The sequence below is a fragment of the Rhyacophila brunnea genome, unplaced genomic scaffold (genome assembly GCF_057557595.1).
Source record: "Rhyacophila brunnea isolate RB1 unplaced genomic scaffold, BYU_Rbru_1.0 scaffold_19, whole genome shotgun sequence".
Lineage (NCBI taxonomy): Eukaryota > Metazoa > Arthropoda > Insecta > Trichoptera > Rhyacophilidae > Rhyacophila > Rhyacophila brunnea.
Window position 1 is genome coordinate 26,630,674 of NW_028232848.1, and position 17,906 is coordinate 26,648,579.

General features: G+C 32.8%; 1 protein-coding gene across 2 annotated transcripts in view; it reads right to left on the reverse strand.

The window, feature by feature from the left end:
- LOC147072876 (protein fem-1 homolog CG6966) overlaps positions 1-17,906 on the reverse strand; it is a 195,521-nt gene that overhangs the window by 51,486 nt on the left and 126,129 nt on the right. The window contains exon 1 of one of the 2 annotated variants that reach the window (XM_085946193.1): positions 8,234-8,369. The exons of the other annotated variant lie outside the window; for it this stretch is intronic. The gene's annotated coding sequence lies outside the window, so the exon portion shown is untranslated. Of the gene's footprint in view, positions 1-8,233; positions 8,370-17,906 lie in introns of those variants that run through there. 2 annotated transcript variants of the gene reach the window in all.

Here is a 17,906-nt window from a genome sequence, read left to right on the forward strand (position 1 = left end):
AAATTTAACGAGGTTGCCGGCGACATGTTGCCAATGTGGACCCTGCATAATATCCACTGTGGTTCACGTAGTGGAATGGACCTGTTGTTTCTGGGGTCAACTAATTCAAGAAGTAAACACCCATGATAGAATTTTTCTAGTTTTAGTTGCATTATATTCCAAAACTCATTTTGGATTTTATAAATGGAAATTTCTTGGTGTACATAGTAAACAAACCTACGAATAAAAAAAGACAGGAAGGAACATACTGATTCATCGCCATAAAAACTGGCAACCAAATTCGCCATTTTGGAAAGCGATGACTTTGCGAAAACAAATATCGTGTGGTCTGCACGTGTGCGGTAAACTTAAGGCTAATGGGTTCATTTGCAAGAATCAAATTTGACGTAAGCGACAAGCATTGGAACAAAATAAACATGTTATTGTATAGGTATATAGAAGTATTATATTATAACATTTTAATGTACACGTGCAATATGCTGCTGTCTGCCGCCTAAGCGAAGTTTGAGCGAAATCAGGGGTTTCGAAAGTATTATTTAATAAATAATATTTTTTTCCTAACAAATTATATAAATTTTTGTAGGTAGTAGGTAGAATAAATTATAAGAATAAAAATATTAGACCTCCAAATAAGAACGTCATATTATTGATATGCTGAATTTGTGAAGTGATACATTTTCTTGAACCTATCATATTGTAGGACCAAATTCAGTGCAAATATTTTTCAAAAAAAAATCTAATACTTATGTAGGTTTCTGAGGTATTTGAAATATATATACTTATGTATTATATAATTTTCCCACGGCAAATTCGGTGTGTATGAATACAAAAAAAAACGAAAGTGTGAACAAATATAATTTTAATAATTTTCATAAGCTCATTACAAATTATACGTTTAACCCTTTTTGCTTCGCTTTAGGTTCATCCGTACTGAGAGTAAAAGATAAGTCACACATATTACACTTAATAACAAATTCAGATACAGATCCTCTTCTAACTTCGGAAAATATAAATAAATTTGCCATAGTCATGAAAAAAAGAATTGAATGACTTGATATTTCAATGAGGCGATTAAAAAATAAATTAAAATTTACAATGCGGCGTCCATCCAAATCTTGAAGCGGTTTCCCAATAGACGCACATTTCGGAAATAAATGAAAGTATAAAATTAATAAAACAATATATTATAACACTAGCTGAAGTACCCGGCTTCACACAGGGTCGCTTCGTGGATATATTTATCTAAAATATCTGCAATACAATATGCCAATATGAAAATAATTCTAATAGGAGTAAAGGTCAAACAAAAAACACTAAATTAAAATCGAATCCACAATATACAAACGTTATAAATAGTATTAATATGTAATTAATATGTATGTAACGAAGAAGAAGAGGCGGGTTCAATCTGAAATTCGAGACCTCCACCACGCACTCCGGCTCGTCAGCCGCCGTCTACCCTCCAAATGTTGTCGAAATCCGACTGCGCCTGTGGATTTTTATTAACAAAAACCGACACAACGGTACAAACATACAAACATCCAAATATATTTTCGAAATTATAGTAAGTATAGATAATAAATAAAAACGGGAAGTGAAATATGTGTTATTTATATCATTGAAACAATACACGTATTAAAAATTAAATCAATCCAAAAATTGTTTATAGGTATCCAAATTAAGAAACTATTTAATGTGTATGATTATAATTATTGATAACACCTGGCCGGCCTATAATAATGAATATGGGCCGATAATAATAGAATTCATGTCTCCGTCCAACATTGGACGAGGGTTGTCTACTGATTTTTTTTTAAATGTTTGATTTCTAACATTTAATTAATATAAAATAATAATGCGTTTGCGGCTAGATAACTAACTCATTGGCACCGGGGAAGTGGAATGCGCATTATGCGCAATTAATTTTTAAATGGCAAATATCACGTTAATTATTACATTATTTAAAATGCCCCGGTGGCAACGAACTATGTTACATTAAATACCATTATCTCCTCAGCGGAGCATATGGAGGCTTATACTATCAGACTTTTTATGAGGAATGGTAGTTAATCTGGATAAAACACACATTGCAAAAACATGTAATTTTGCCAGACGTGGGATTCGAACCCACACCCACTGCGCTATGCCAACTACTCCACTGTAGGATAGTAAAAAATAATATTCTTTTCGACCGTATCCGATCCTAATAGGATCATATGGGCCTCCACAGAGTGGAGGTTTGTATTGACAGATTTTTGTTTTTACGATAAATGTATGTCAGCCACTTGCTTAACCTATTAGATCCATACTTGTGACTCATACACAAATTGAAAAACAATATGTGTACTTGTTAGACCCAGGATTCGAACCTGGGACCCACGACGCAATAAGCCAACACTTACGCCGCGTGGCTATCATGGGTGTGTTATAAAAATAATTATAAAAATAATAATTATCATAAAATAAATTGCTAACGGAAAGGCATGATTATCTGAAGATACAAAATAATATTGTACCGTTGGGCAATCATTTGAAATGTTTTTCCACTTCGACGGCGACCAGCGCATGGTTTGGCTAATGTACCGCTCATGATTTTCCCATGTATAATACGAAGCCACCTTCAAAGAATGTTTAGTAAATTATCTTTTGAATAAACTTGCACAAAAATCTAATAAACATATTTTTGATTTCAAGAAATTCACGCAAGCTACCTTATAAAATATGTGGCAACCCTGTGACTGGCTTAAGTTTTGTTTAACACTGTTGTTATGTAAATATTACGTCTGTCATAATAATATTCCGCGATGAACTAAATTCTGGAAGAAAAAAAACACGTCCTCACTGCGTCCCAGTTGGTCGCCGACTAACTATATTAATATCGAAAGAATGAAAAAACTGTATGGATCAATCAATCAAATTGCCTTTTTTTAATAATTCTGCAAAATAATTATATTTCTAAAACGTCTGAAAACAGGATAAATACATGAAAATGTACGACGTGTTTTAGTAATACAGCGTCACTAATTATACCAAATGTATGGGGTTTTATTTATTTTTTCATTGTTAATTATTATTTATAGTATTACGTGAATGTTATATTATAATAAAAAAAATATTTTTATTGTGCAGTATATATTATTTTGTGAGAAAAAATCATTCAAAATTGGCTGATGTATACTCAAACTAAAATGGCTTTAAAATCTTTATTTTTCCGAAATTAAAAAAAGTACGTGAGTTAATCAATGAAATGTATTGTTTTACCCATTTCTTTGATACAATATATACCTGCAAAACTATTATTAAGCTCAACATTCATTGTGGCGTGACAGTCGTTTTGACCAATTTCGAAAACAGGACTGACTAATTGTCATTTATTTTAAAAAGTAAAGCGATTCGAAAAATTTTAATGACACAGAACGTTTTAGTTGAATACTATTTATTAGATTTTAAATAAATAAAGAGTATATTGTGTATCAATTCGTTTTAAACATGCTTATCATTTCCGTGATTCCGAGAAGACAGGAAAAAACGGGTCCAATGGCCTTAAATAGGTAATTTTGTGTACTTTATGTTCGTGTATCATGCATTGTTGGCCATATTTTCCGGTCTTTCTTGATTGCCGTGACACAATATGTTCCTTCCAGTCTTTTTTATTCATAGAAAAAAACAGTATGTTGTATTAGTTTTATAACGTATTATGAATCTGTAATAAAATAATACACAATTAAAATATTTTCAAATTGAAAAAAACACATTTTCATAGCTTTGAGCCGTGCTCACTCATGAATGTCGAATATTCTTCATTTAGGTAAGTATATACAAATTTTGATGTTATCTTGCAAATTAAACAGGTATCTGACCTTTTCACTATATTATACATGTACCTACATGCAAATGTATTGTTTTCAAATAATTGATATGGATTATATATCATCGTATTATTTTCTCGAAATCATAAACATACTATAATAGTATTTGAGTATCAACCTACGCTCAATTTGAATTAGGTAATAATAATACTATGACGAAATTAACATTTAAAAAATATTAATGCATATAATATTTTGACAGCCCTGTTTTCTGATCGGCGGACATGTGCAGTTGTTTATCAGATAATAATGTGTAAGACGGCCGACAATGCCAATAATATATTTTTTTTTTAAATAAAATCTCCGATGATTAGTGATTTTTGCGAAAATATCGATTTAAATTAACGTCCTAACGACGCCGATGTCCTTTTGATACTAGATTATATTTCAATCTCCTCCTCTTGAACCCCCTCTTAAGGAACCACCACAATTTAATAGGTAATATATAGGAAATATGCATGAACAATTATTATTATTTAAATAATAAATATTTTTTCATTACGTAATCCGAATGAGAGCAACGGTTAATTTCATTTGTTTTGTTCATCTGTCATCGAGATCAAAATAATGTTTTTTTTAAATTGGAACTGCGCATAAACCTTTTGCACATTTCAGGCTACAGTTTTGGGAACATTTAAAATTAGTATATAATATTTTATATTTATTTTATTAAGATATAAGGCATATACGTAAGATTAGTGTGTTGGTTTGAATTAATTCTGGTGTAATAGGCTAGCTTGATAATATGCCAACCAACCTACTTTTACAACAGTATGATAACGATAATAAAAACTCTTAATACGTGACAACTGGCAACTGAGTGAACACAATATTAAAATGCTACACGTTATGTTCAAAATCAATTAAATTCATTTACAATATGAATCCATTAATAAAAATAAATCTAAATAACTCGAAACTAAACCAACGCATGTTAAATCCACAATATAATAATCACTTCCAATTTTGAGATTATTAAGTTGTATAAATTAAAGTATTTAATCGTTTAGGTTTAGATATTTATAGTATATTGTTCAATTTTAATTATTGTCATTGATAAGTTTACATCGAATGTCAAATGAGTTGAATTATAGGTATTTAGTTTAAGACTATAACTTACCCAACAGGCCCAATGAGAGTGGTTTAGTAGTAAGTGAAAAATTACATAAACGCTCATGCTTTGAGAATATCGTATATTGCTACGTATGTATAACAGTGAACACCGGGAATCGAAGCAGGAGCTGTCAGATGAGTATTCAGTGTCTTACGTCGTACGCGTTGTATTACGAGAGCTCCACCAAGAGTTGCCAAAACATTTCAGAATACAATAATGATGAGGTATAATCTTTTAGAAGTTTCGTTTCGATTCGAGAAAAAAGAAGAATTTGCATTTAAGCGTATTTATAAACCGATTTAGAAACAGTGGCCGAGTTTATATATCTAGGATCGACCATTAGTGGAAAAAGCGGCTGTGAAGCAAAAACAAGAAATAACACACATATTGCGAAAAATACGATGACACGTCTACGATCGAGGAATTTCAAATGCCACGAAAATGTTGATTGTGCAAAAATTAGTGTTTTCCATATTTTGGTGTCATGGACTCTGAGGGCAAAAGAGCGGAAGGCAATTGAAGGCTTCGTAATTTGATGCTGGCGCCAAATACTTCGCATTTTTTGGACAGAGCACAGGACGAACCGGTCAATCATCCAGATAAAAGAACGGATCTCGACAAATGTATGAGACGTATTTTGTAGTTTTTTGGACATAGAAGACATCTCCATGGAAGGCGAGGCAGAAGACTGTCGGCGCGCTGGAGCGACCAGGTGAAGGAGCTTACTAAAGGTACTCTTCACTCTGCTCTGAGATAAGCAAGTGACCGTGAGGGTAGAGAGTCTTGGTCGTGAATAAGATGAATGCATTTCAGGGTGATCACTATCCTCAGCCACGAGGGACGACCGAGAAGATAGCTAAGTCAATGATTACGCTTTCCGGTGATGTTTATACGTGCCAAGCAAATAATCGACGAGTGCGAAAAAATAGTAAAAATGAAATTGTTTTAACATGTGCACTTTTAAAATCAAATAAAATAATCCCAAAATGGACTTATCTAACATTTCGCATATAAGGAATATCCTACTAACTAGTAAGTGAACACTGAATTTCTTAAAAATATAATACTCGTCAGGAATGTAGAGGAAACGAGTAATTAAAATCTCTAAAAACAGAACTGATAAAAATGCAAGGGCATCCAGGAGAAAATACACTAACAGTATCTACGTCATGTCATTTGATCACTAAGTATCTAATTCTAAATCAAGAACATCCGTAATAAATTATGAATTGAAAGTTTTCATGATTCGGCCTAGTTATGTTGTAGCGAATTAAGCGACAACAATTACTTATGAACGACAACTTGCTTACAAAACTATTAATTAAATAAGGCTCAAAACAGACATCAGTGATCTTCAAGATGTCCAGCATTTATTGTTGACAATTCATAATACTTTAGAACATGGGTGGGGGAACTTTTTCATATTATAAGGTCGCATTGAAGAAACTTCCATTAGCCGGACAACATCCTGTGTCGGTTACATTCTAAATAAATCTGTATAGTGATTGATTCCAAATCTACCGTTTCGGTAAATTGCCGATCGATGCCAATTTTATTCAGTTTTAATGCCATTTGTGAATCGGGCTAATGGTTTCAGCCAATTATCCTTCGTCCTAATTACCGGACGTCAAACGTCGAAAAAATGGAATATGCTAGTGCATTATTCATTTTAATTTAGTAGCTGGGTGCAATTCAACGTTGGCTACTAGGTGTTAGGTGTTACAAGAGTAAAATTTCTCAGATAGTATATACGCAGGTACTAATATAGTAAATATATAACACTGATTTCACGCATTTTCCATAACAAAAAGCTGCAGTTAAAGTATCAAGTGATCAGAGTCGAGAAAGCAAGCGTTCATGCTCGGGTGCTCGCAGTACCGGCTAGTTTGACCGGTAATCGGTAACCGGTGACCGGTTGTATAACAACATCAACGGAGAAAGTCGCTTGCGTCACAGATGCTGTCAATAAATTAATTCAAAATAATGTGAAAATATTGTAATATGTGAAATACTGTTAATTTAGTCTGCAGAGAGAGCCTGTGAAATTTAGGAAAAGCTGATTTAAATTTCACTTTACAGCTTGTTTGACGTACCTATACATTATGTACCCAATAAAAATTTTACTCAGGTATCTGCAATAAAAATATACAAAATACTTATAATATATAAATAAATATTTTAGTTGCTTCGAAGCAGTATTAAAATAAAACAATTCTTAAATAGTATCTAGGTACCTACTTAATTCATAATGTGTATTTAAAAACGATTTGGACCGGTTTGTAAGCTTAGACATTGTCAATAAAACAATATTTTTTCAGCTATATAGATAGCTAAATATAATTTAAAAAAATCAATCTCTGTAAAATGTATTTTTCGTATCAGAAGACAAAATAATATCCATCTAGTCACTAGTGGACGAGGTAAGTCCCGATCGATATAAAATAATGTAAGTAAAGCAGGCAATCTACGTTATGTTTTATTTAAACTAATATAACGCATTTCTACGAAGAATACTAACAGTCAACAAACTACATTTAATTCAAACTAAACGTTATAACATTATTATCATGTTATCATTGTCGCGACACCCCACGCAACCAACCCTTTAACTGGTGCACTGTACGCAATGACATGTCATTGACTGTATGATAGTTAAATTTAACACATGAATATTGATAACCATGTCACAATCACAACATCAAAACGTTATATACTTTAGAGTTTAGACAGTGATTAATATTTTGTAATATGTACTTATAAACTTTTGAATCTATCATATTTTTACAAAATGTGGTACTAGTTATGTGCATGCAAATAATAGTTACGATTACAGACCAATAATTTCATAATACTCAGTCGCTAGTTTCTCATGTTGTAATTTCATTACTACTAATTGAATAATAAATCAATTCTCGCTAATTACGTTTAAAAAATATCACAATAAAATTATTTTTACGAGTCAGTACTCAGTATACACGCTAAATAATCGCTTTATATCGAATCTTTGTCGCTATCATGTGAACATAGTATAATTTGTTTGAATGAAGTTAATATTAATGATAAAAAATTTACAACTAATTGTAAACTAGTGTAATTGTAATTATAAGTAAATTTGCATTGCAGACGTATGTATGTAAGTAGGTATATTATTTGCACATTATTATAAAACTGGGACAAAGTAACCGTAAGGCAGTCAAAATGAACCGTTCTCACAACTTAAAAGTAATAATAAAAAAAATATTTAACTAACGGTTAAACACAAATTCTTATATTATCTGGCACGGAAATAATTCCACGTACATGACTCGTAGATACTCTCGATGTTGTATTATTTACATTTACACGATCGATTTGTAGCGGTTAATCACCGGTACGGCAAAATATAATAAACGTCGGATACGAAAAAAAAACACGGTAATAATCGAAAAACCGACTGCACGTCTGACCACAGAGATAGTCCACTACTGAATGAAAACAACTACGATTGTTGAACGCCATCTTTGATGAGTAATATGTACTGCACGTAAACGACAACTTGCAGTTATTAAATTATTGTTCGAGCACATTGATAACGTTAAAAAGAACATCGTAGGGTTGAATCGCCAGAACAATGAACTTTCTTAGTTAGGAGGCGGTGATGATTTCTCTGCATGTTACTTGACACAGCTTTAACTTGACGATTGGGGTTGATATCCCCGGTTTATTGTTACATACAGTATTTAAAAGAAAAGGGTGAGGGAATATTTTTGTGATATTATATAGTACCTACTTAGTAAAAAATATATAACAAAATAAAATAAACCGTAATTTCAATTGGTATAATATTTTATTATTTGTCAATGAGATTCTCGAGAAATGGAGAAATTATTACTAGCTGAGCGCCGCTATTTTTTTTAGCAAAGCAACGTAATGTCTGTATTTTTTTTTGGCTGGAAGATTTGGAAAGAGCAATTAACTTTTTTTTAATTTTCGGTAAGGAGAGGTCATTTAATATTAATAATAATGTCGATTTCTCAAAAAAAAAACAACTTGATTTCGAGAATTCTCGAATCTTGAGAAATGAAAAAGTCGAGAAATCACAAGCTCTAGTCCAGAGTCCAGGCATTAATCTGGAAAAGCAGAGGTAAGCCTGAAATCACTATTTGTTGTGAAGTTCAATGTTTCTGTATGGAATGTAGTAATTGATAGGCCTTGATTCGACTCGTCTCTTTTGTCATTTATTTTTGTAATGCATTATGGTTATTTTAGCAATATATTAAACTTAATATTCACGTTTCAAGATTTATCAATCAAATCATTTCGCACACGTCGTACTGTATTAAAGATTCCGGCGCTGATAGAGTTGACAAAATTGTAACGCTAGTAATTAATATATATTTAAATACATAAATACTATAATGACAATTTGAATATAAACCAGTTATTTCAATATGAAACAAAAAGCCGAAGTGTTTGTAACGATTCTGGCGATAAACAAATATTCAAATATAATTAATATAAAAAAATGTATTTTAGATTTTTAGACATTAAGTTTTTCTGATATGAGAAGAATAACAATTTAAAAAGATAATAAACATGCCACAGCAAGAGCATTACTGTATATCATTTCATATGTGCATGCATCGTTTATAAATGCATGCATAAATAAATATAGGTACCTATGTACTGTAAAATTATAGTTTTTACGTACCATCTATTACTCTATTCTTTCACATAATGTATATCCATGTAGCCTTATCATTTATAATGCCACAAAAAAGTTAAACAATAATAATTATAAACGCGGTAATAAATTTTAAGTACCTAGGTGATGCATAATTGTAAATATTACGTAATTAAATTGATTTTCGACGTTTCTACATAAAATACTTATAAGTAATAATATAATGCCAACAGTAATGATAGTTTTGATCAGTGACATTGAACATCGAACAGTTTAATAAAAAAGTCCTATTTTATCACAGTTTGAAATCCTAGTCTGTAGTGTAAACTTTCATAATTGCCTAACAATTAGTTATAGTCGACCGTTCCGAAGATGTGCTTAAACCCCGAAACTGCTGTCAACGAAAATTAAAGTAGATTTAACAAAAATAATATGTTTTAAAACCAATTATAATGAAGTTGTAACACGTAAACGCCAGTTTAATCAATTAATTAACTAACCAACTAACTAGGCGGGGTAGGGTTAAACTTCCCCAGCAGATTTATGCGCGTGTGACATCTCCGTATGACATGCCCCTGTGTTTTATCGTCAAATCCAAGCCGTACCTGAAATGTTCAGCTGGCCTGCGACTTTCTGCGACTTGTCATAACGTTTGGTAGTTCCCGATGTATTGTTAGTCAATTACGAAAGCGTACGTTTATCGATTTATAATGACCAGTAGTGAAAAATATAGTGAGTTGTTTTGGAAAATGCTTATTTATTGATGTTATTTATGGCTGAACTATACCAGTTGTATCTAGATAACATAGATATTGTTATATTGTAAAGTGAAATCTAGTGCACTTTTCGAATATCGTCTGCTGTTACTTAACGTCAAGACATCAAGCGACCGTTTAATCAAAATACAATTTACACAGTACCCTGGATGAACGAAGTGCATTCCCCCATATATACCTACAGTGTTTTCAGATTCAGTATTTACTTTCGTGCCGCAAGATCAAGATGCGTTCTTAATCGACACTCCTCTCCTGTACACGCGTTGTAGGAAAAATGAAAGAAACATTATACATACTTGTATTATATAACAACGCGCGAATCGCGAACTTCAAATTATACTGTAAAGTGAAAACCAACTTTACAATTTATAGTGTCAATAAATCTGTTTTACTAAAATATAGTTCATCCCAATGAGGTTTATATATTTCTCTGCGCTTATGGAGACGTCTTTATAGCCACAAATGGTCACTGCCTACCTTCAATTTGGGCAAACCTGTAATAATTAGTAATAATTAGTAATAAGTATACCAATAAATGCTTTCCGAACGGTCAGAAAGTGTGTACTTAATCTGAATCTACATGAATTTAGCTAAATCCCTATCCTATGTGGTAACAGGTAAATCAATGTTACATCCTTATCATGACGCCTCTCTGTATAAAACATCCCATCCCTTCTTTTCCGCGATTCCTCACCTTATTCGTCCGGAGGGCGGTTTGTTAATAACTAGGTAGGTACGCGTCATAATATGTAGGTACTAATTCAAAAAGCTTTAAATTAAAACATTTAAATAATGATTGCTATAGGTACCTAATATCGTCATTATTAATTGTCAAGTGTTCCAATCTAATAGTAAAAGTTCATAAGCCTCCGTCTAGTTTCAGTCCCAATTTTGTTGGTTGGGTATGTGTAAATTGTTTTAATAACAGGTAGGTACATATCTAACACATTGCGGCTTGGTGTTAAAAATAACATGCTCGAATCAATACAATACATTACTATGCACGCTCGTGAGAAACTACGTTATGGAGAGCGGTGACGGTTGAATATTAAACCATAAATCATTGTTTCCCAAACTTACAACATGACAGTGTTGCAATCTTTTTATATTGACGATATCTTAAATAAAAGGAAATAATTATTCATAGTATTTCTGAAAAAAGCTACAATGGGTACATGGTTATTTATCATATTCATCAAAACAATTTGGTAAATTTACAAAATTATAGACCGATAGTACGGTTGGTAGCACTGTTTCGAGCAGTAGCGAAGGGTGGAGTTAGGCTGTTAAGATCCGCCTTAAAAAGCGCACATTAAACTTTGTTAATCATACGTATTTGTTTTTATTGAACTATGACTAAAATTTACAGATGGTATATTGGTTAGTTTTTAAAAATCAATTAAACCCTGCCTAACCAAACCATAATAATTTTGGTATATTTTAGACGATTCGATAAAATTGTGCACACTTTTTCATTCACGTGTTTTCGTTGGATTACTAATGCAATATACATATTACACATATTGTTGGTTCATTTTTTTTAATTCATTATGGCCTGCTTAACCAAATAGATAATAATAAAATATTCAAAGTTATTTATGATTTAATTGCATAATTTAAGATATTTTATACATAGACGAGTATTTTTGACTATTATCTATTATGGCTTGGTTTTCGCAGAGTTTAATTTTTAATTGAATTTTAAAAACTAGCCAACATCATCTGTAAAGTGTAGTCGGTACTGTTCGGTTAAAACGGAAAACGCATTTTGAAAATAGCCGATAAACTGGATTATTTGTTAGGTTAACCTAACCAAACCTAACCTAACCTAACCCAACCTAACCTAACCTAAACTAACCCAAACTAACAAATAATCCAGTTTATCGGCTATTTTCAAAATGCGTTTTCCGCTGTATCCGCTTTAACCGAACAGTACCGTGTAGTAGAGGTGAGTTGGAAATACTGTCACAAGTTTGTGTACTCAAGTATCGGATGAAACTACCCATACTCAGTATTTGTGGCCCAATAAACTTGTTCCAAAAAACTTGTGATGATATCATCGCGAGTCGCTGGCTAGTTGGTAGACTTTTAATACAGCGAGCGAGTTGGATATAAGCATATTTTAATTTATTACTTTTATTAGTCTATACATGCGAATGACATAATTTTATGTATGGACAATAAGGTCATAAACTTTCTGTAGCGGCACATTCCCTCGGGAATGTGGTGAGGTGACTGAGCTGAGCGGCAGTTTAAAATAAAAAAAAGGTCATTGTTATTCATTTTACGTTTACAAGAATATTATAATTATAACATAACATAAAAAACTACTCATGAATTTAAAATGTGTTAAAATTTTATAATAAATGGGACATTTCCAAAAGCCCAGCTCAGTGTATTTTTAGCGATTTTATTGAAGCCGATATTTCAAATACTAATATAGAGTTGGTTTTAGTTCCAGTTGAGTATGAGACTTATGTCGCATACGCACGCCAAACGCTCTATATAGTATTCCAAATACTATGAAGTATTTTGGAACAAGTTTCAATACTAAGTATTTTTTAATACTGGTAATAAGTATACTTAGTCTTCAAAATCGAACAGTTTTCCCACCTCTACCGTGTAGTCTTATTTCAATGAAAACAAATACGTACGACTGACAACGTTTGGTGTGCACTATTTATGGTGGATCTTAACACAGCCTACCTCCACTCTTCGCCACTGGTTTCAAGTATGTACGTACATACATACATTTTGCCTTCTACCACCAACATAATAATATGTAGGCTGCGATTGCATAGCGCTGTTCGGTGTAAACTGTAAAGGAAGGAAGTGGGGTCGGGAGGATATAACTATATAATATATATTAGATTTATATATATGTAGATGAAAAAGCGCGGGGATCTGTAGTTACGCAGATTTCCGTTCAGATGTCCGTTAATAGTAAAGCTATAGATAGAGAGAGATCTAAGCAGCGTGTCGGCGGTGAGTAATGATGTGTTATTTTTTAAGTTTCTTTGGCTGGGTGTTTTGACCTGTTATAGAAATTTCTCGACGAATATAGAATTTACAACAAAGTTATAGTATGGAAACGAAATGAAAATTTATAGTATACTTGGCGAACTATAATTTTATTTACTATCGTACTATAGTAAAAATATATTACTAATTCTATAACCGATTTGCTGAGGATTGAACGATGACAAGTGGACCGGTAACCAAACTTAATAAATCGACTTCAAAGTTAAATAGGTAAGCGATATTAATTTTTTGTTTCCAACATTTTCTAGATAGGGTATTAATTACAATAAATGATCCAGAATTAGGTACTTTTACATATATGTCACCTGAACTATTTTGATCCTCATTAGTTCAATTGCATAACAGTATGCATCACTACGCGAATCGAGTCAAATATTTTAGGAAAACAACAAAAATTTCAAGCGCATTCCTCTACAAAACTTTCGCCAAGCAATGCGTACCGTTCACGTACTACAGTTTGGGAAACACCACCAAAACATTGAAATTTAGAGAGGAAAATATAAAGTAATAATATTGTACTTTGTGTATGTTTATGTGTGAAAAATATAATACATTATGCTGTACATTCCGTTGAACTAAGGCATAAAGCCCATTGGCGCAGCGAGTGCGGCGCTCGCGCAAAATTTCTACAAGTGGCGCGTAAATCATCGAAAATACAACGTAATCAAATACGCCAGCGCACACTGGACTTGACGATGCCTTGTGCCCCGCCTGCCGCACGAGTCACCGTTTTTCGCTTCTCGGCGATACGATTTAATGAAAATACAAAGAAGTCCATTCATTGAACACGGCTACCTAAATCACGCTGCTCAAGTCGTCGTCGATCGACGGGCGAGAAGCAATTATTTAATAACAGAGAAGTCTTTGTTTAATTTTATTCCGTGTCCTATATTTCACTGGTTGAATAATGTCGTCGTAAATATTAATTACAAGCCCCGAAACAATATAATATTTTTATTGCTTTGTTATGAGAGACGCTGTAATAATAATTATTTTGTGCTGCTTGGGCCGCCTATTACATAGGTGAAGGGTAATGCGCGGCAAGAGACGTGTGATTATGGTTATGAATAAACGCTTCATACGCCGACTTCGCCCGCTCGACGCGTTCTATGGGCACTATCGCTAACACCATTAATAAAGTAGGTAGGTATAGAGCAGGTACTTACCTGTAAATTAATTTTATTGATATTAGAATATAAAAGTGGTTTGGCAAATAAAGATTTGGCGAAACAGGACAATTCCATTTTTATGAAAAATTATTAAGCAGTCAGTCACCCATATTATAATTAAGATTTATCATTAAATTATACATAATTCCACACTGTGTGATTAGGGAATCCAATCCCGAGCCAAAATTCTGATCCCGGGATTACAATTTGACAATCCCGGGATCCCGGGACTGGTCCCGGGATTGGCACTTTTTTCCATTGCTAATATAAATTTTTTATATTTACAAATAACATTGATAAAATCGGTAAAAAATAAATCTAGTATAATTTTAATTGTTAATATTGTATACGTTCAATCTTGGAAATACATAAGTTTAATGAAGTAAATAATATTGTAAATTTCATATGAGATTGCTGTTTCTGATAGTAAAGACTTATTGAATTGGTTAGCGAGATTTAAAATAGTAAAGCAAATCATGGTGAACTTATGGCCTTTCCGCTTCATAAATCTAATTAGTCAGCCAAATATGAAACTGCCGTAAAACGTATGAGATCATGGTGGAATCACTTTGTTAATAGTGCTAAGCACTGTTTTTTTTTCCAATCTTTCTCACTTTTATTAATTTATGTGAAAAAATAAAATGAATCGGCAACTTACACATGGGTATAAATCAAACTTCATTCAAACTTAGTTTATTTCTAATGTAGTTATTTGTTATTAAAAATATTTTTTTCCGTTATATTTTCGTTTTTATTTTATTTTCCATAAAAAAATATTAAAAAATCAATCCCGGGATTCATAGTTATCGAAAATAGCTCGGGATCTCGGGATTGGAATCCCTACATGTGATTGATTATTTAACAAATAGGTGTTTATATTATTACCTATTATAGGTATTCCCCATTATTTTTTTTTTTGATTTAAGCTTAGGTGTGGACTAGACCAGTGTTTCCCAACAGCCGGATCGCAGAAATTGTCTACCGGTCTGAAAATAATAAAACTGAATATTGCGTATCCAATTAATTTCTTATGATTAAGAATTTCAATTATCAATAGAATTTCCATGTTTTATATTTTTTACTCGCAATCAGACTATTAGAATGATATGCTTGTTATATAATATAACGAACTATCAGACATTAGTTATATTAAACGATTTTAAAACTAAGCAGGTGTGAAAAGGTTGGGAAACACTGCTAGAATACCTTTGATATAATAATATATAATTTGGAACCTGTCTTCAGCGACGTGATTCCGGCGTGGTGTAGCATCTGTGTATGTACGAGTACATAATTACTTTTCTTCAAATTCCTTTCTCGTCCGGTTATCCTGGCACTGGCGGTCATCTCTGATAACCCATTTCTCCGAAACAGTTCCTCGGCACCTTGTATTACAGTCCAATCATACATGTTTTTAGCCACGATCATTAATTTAATCTCTAATATTGTCCTCCAATATTAATTGCAGTATCTCGTATTTGTCAAGGCTCATACAGTATGTCCCCAAGACATGTTTTTTACAGCATTTCGTGAAGAATCCTGAACATGCTTTCATTGTATTGAATATTTCAGAGTCGGCGATTCTATGCGTCCAGGACACCGTATTTTTTTTTTCTGTGAACCGATATTTAAAATTCTTCCAGGCGGTACATTGAGACCTCCAATAAGCAAGATTGTAGTGATGTAGTCATTCTCTGTCGCGTCTTGAGATTAAAATTATCATTACAGAAAAAACAGTGTCATTTTGTTGATGTCACAACATATCATATAATACATAGGTAGATTTCATTGAAGAGGGAAGAAATAACCAGCCATTGATAGCAATTGTAAGTAAGTTAGTGAAACATTGAAAGAACCGTATTTCCAAAGCCCCTTTTATTCCAGTGGTGTGAAAGTGCAGGAAACTTACTTTGCCGCACGAGTTTATACCTTCGAAGTTCTACAGATTTCTACGATAAAATGGGGGATGTGGAACGGGCCGGCGGTTAAGGGTGGTGGTGGTCTGCTTACCTCGCGCTGTCAAAAAAAATATCAATTTGCCATGAGATTTCGAATATGAATTCTAAATAATTACACAATATTAGAATAATAAACAGAAAAAAACAATTGTCATATAAGAAGTCCTAAAAATAATGACACTGGTCAATGTAGTCACATTTGTCGAACTGAAATATTTTTTAATAACTTTATAAGGCTTAAATATTAGAAAATAAAAGAGAACGCATTCAATACGGTTATTCTGTCTTTCATTGTTGATGGTATGGTGACGTTCGAGGTTATGTCCCCCACAAGGGGACTGACAGGGCTCTAGACTGGGAGCCTAGGCTTAGGTGAGGCCCGGCGTGGGGGGTCGACCAGTTATGTGAGATAAACATACACCACTAATTTGCTTTAATAGTAAAAAAAAGTCGCCCGCGGCGCCATTTTACTTAAAAATACTTACATTTTAAAATATATGGCTGCGCGATGCTATTTGTTGAGATATGATTGATATAATTATAGGTGTAGAATTTTATTTTATAATAATGTGTGATTCCTGACTAATACAATGGTTATTATAGCAATATAGCGAATGTTCGCGTGTTACTTCGCTACCATAAAAGGGGGTTGCGATCATTGATCTATATTTTTTTAGAATTATTAATAACCATGTCCTTGCTTTTTCGTACAAAGTGGTTGTTGGTAATTTTGAACAATCACAAACACACAGGCTTTGAGAAAAACACATAAATATTGTGTCCTCACCGGGATCGAACCCAGAACTCTCGGCCGGATGCTTTATAATAATTATGATGTCGAGTGCCGGCAACTCGATAATTCAAGTGGATTTATTGAAAAATATAAAAATAAATCTCTATAAGTACACGGAACACACTTAATAATACCTCGCAGGGTTCCGCGGAATGCCATTAAATTTGTGCAACTCTATTATAGAACATCAAACTGACCTTAACCTTTACGATAGGTAGGTGGCCGCCAAACACCCAATTTATTGTTTTGGCAGCTAAGCATACAAAGGTTTACCACAAGTGATATAATGTGAGGTCACTAATAATAATTGTACTTACTACAAAACAAAATCCTGTACCTACTATATTTTTATAAATTTGATTCGAATAGCGATCCGAGTGAAGACATTCTTTCGTCCAACTTTCTTATGACGTGACATCGTTTTTCACCAAGAAGTTGTGTAAAAACAAGTATGGAAGCAGACTCATAATAAATAATTGAGCATCTCTCTAACTGCATTCGAATTGGACTGACAATGTACCT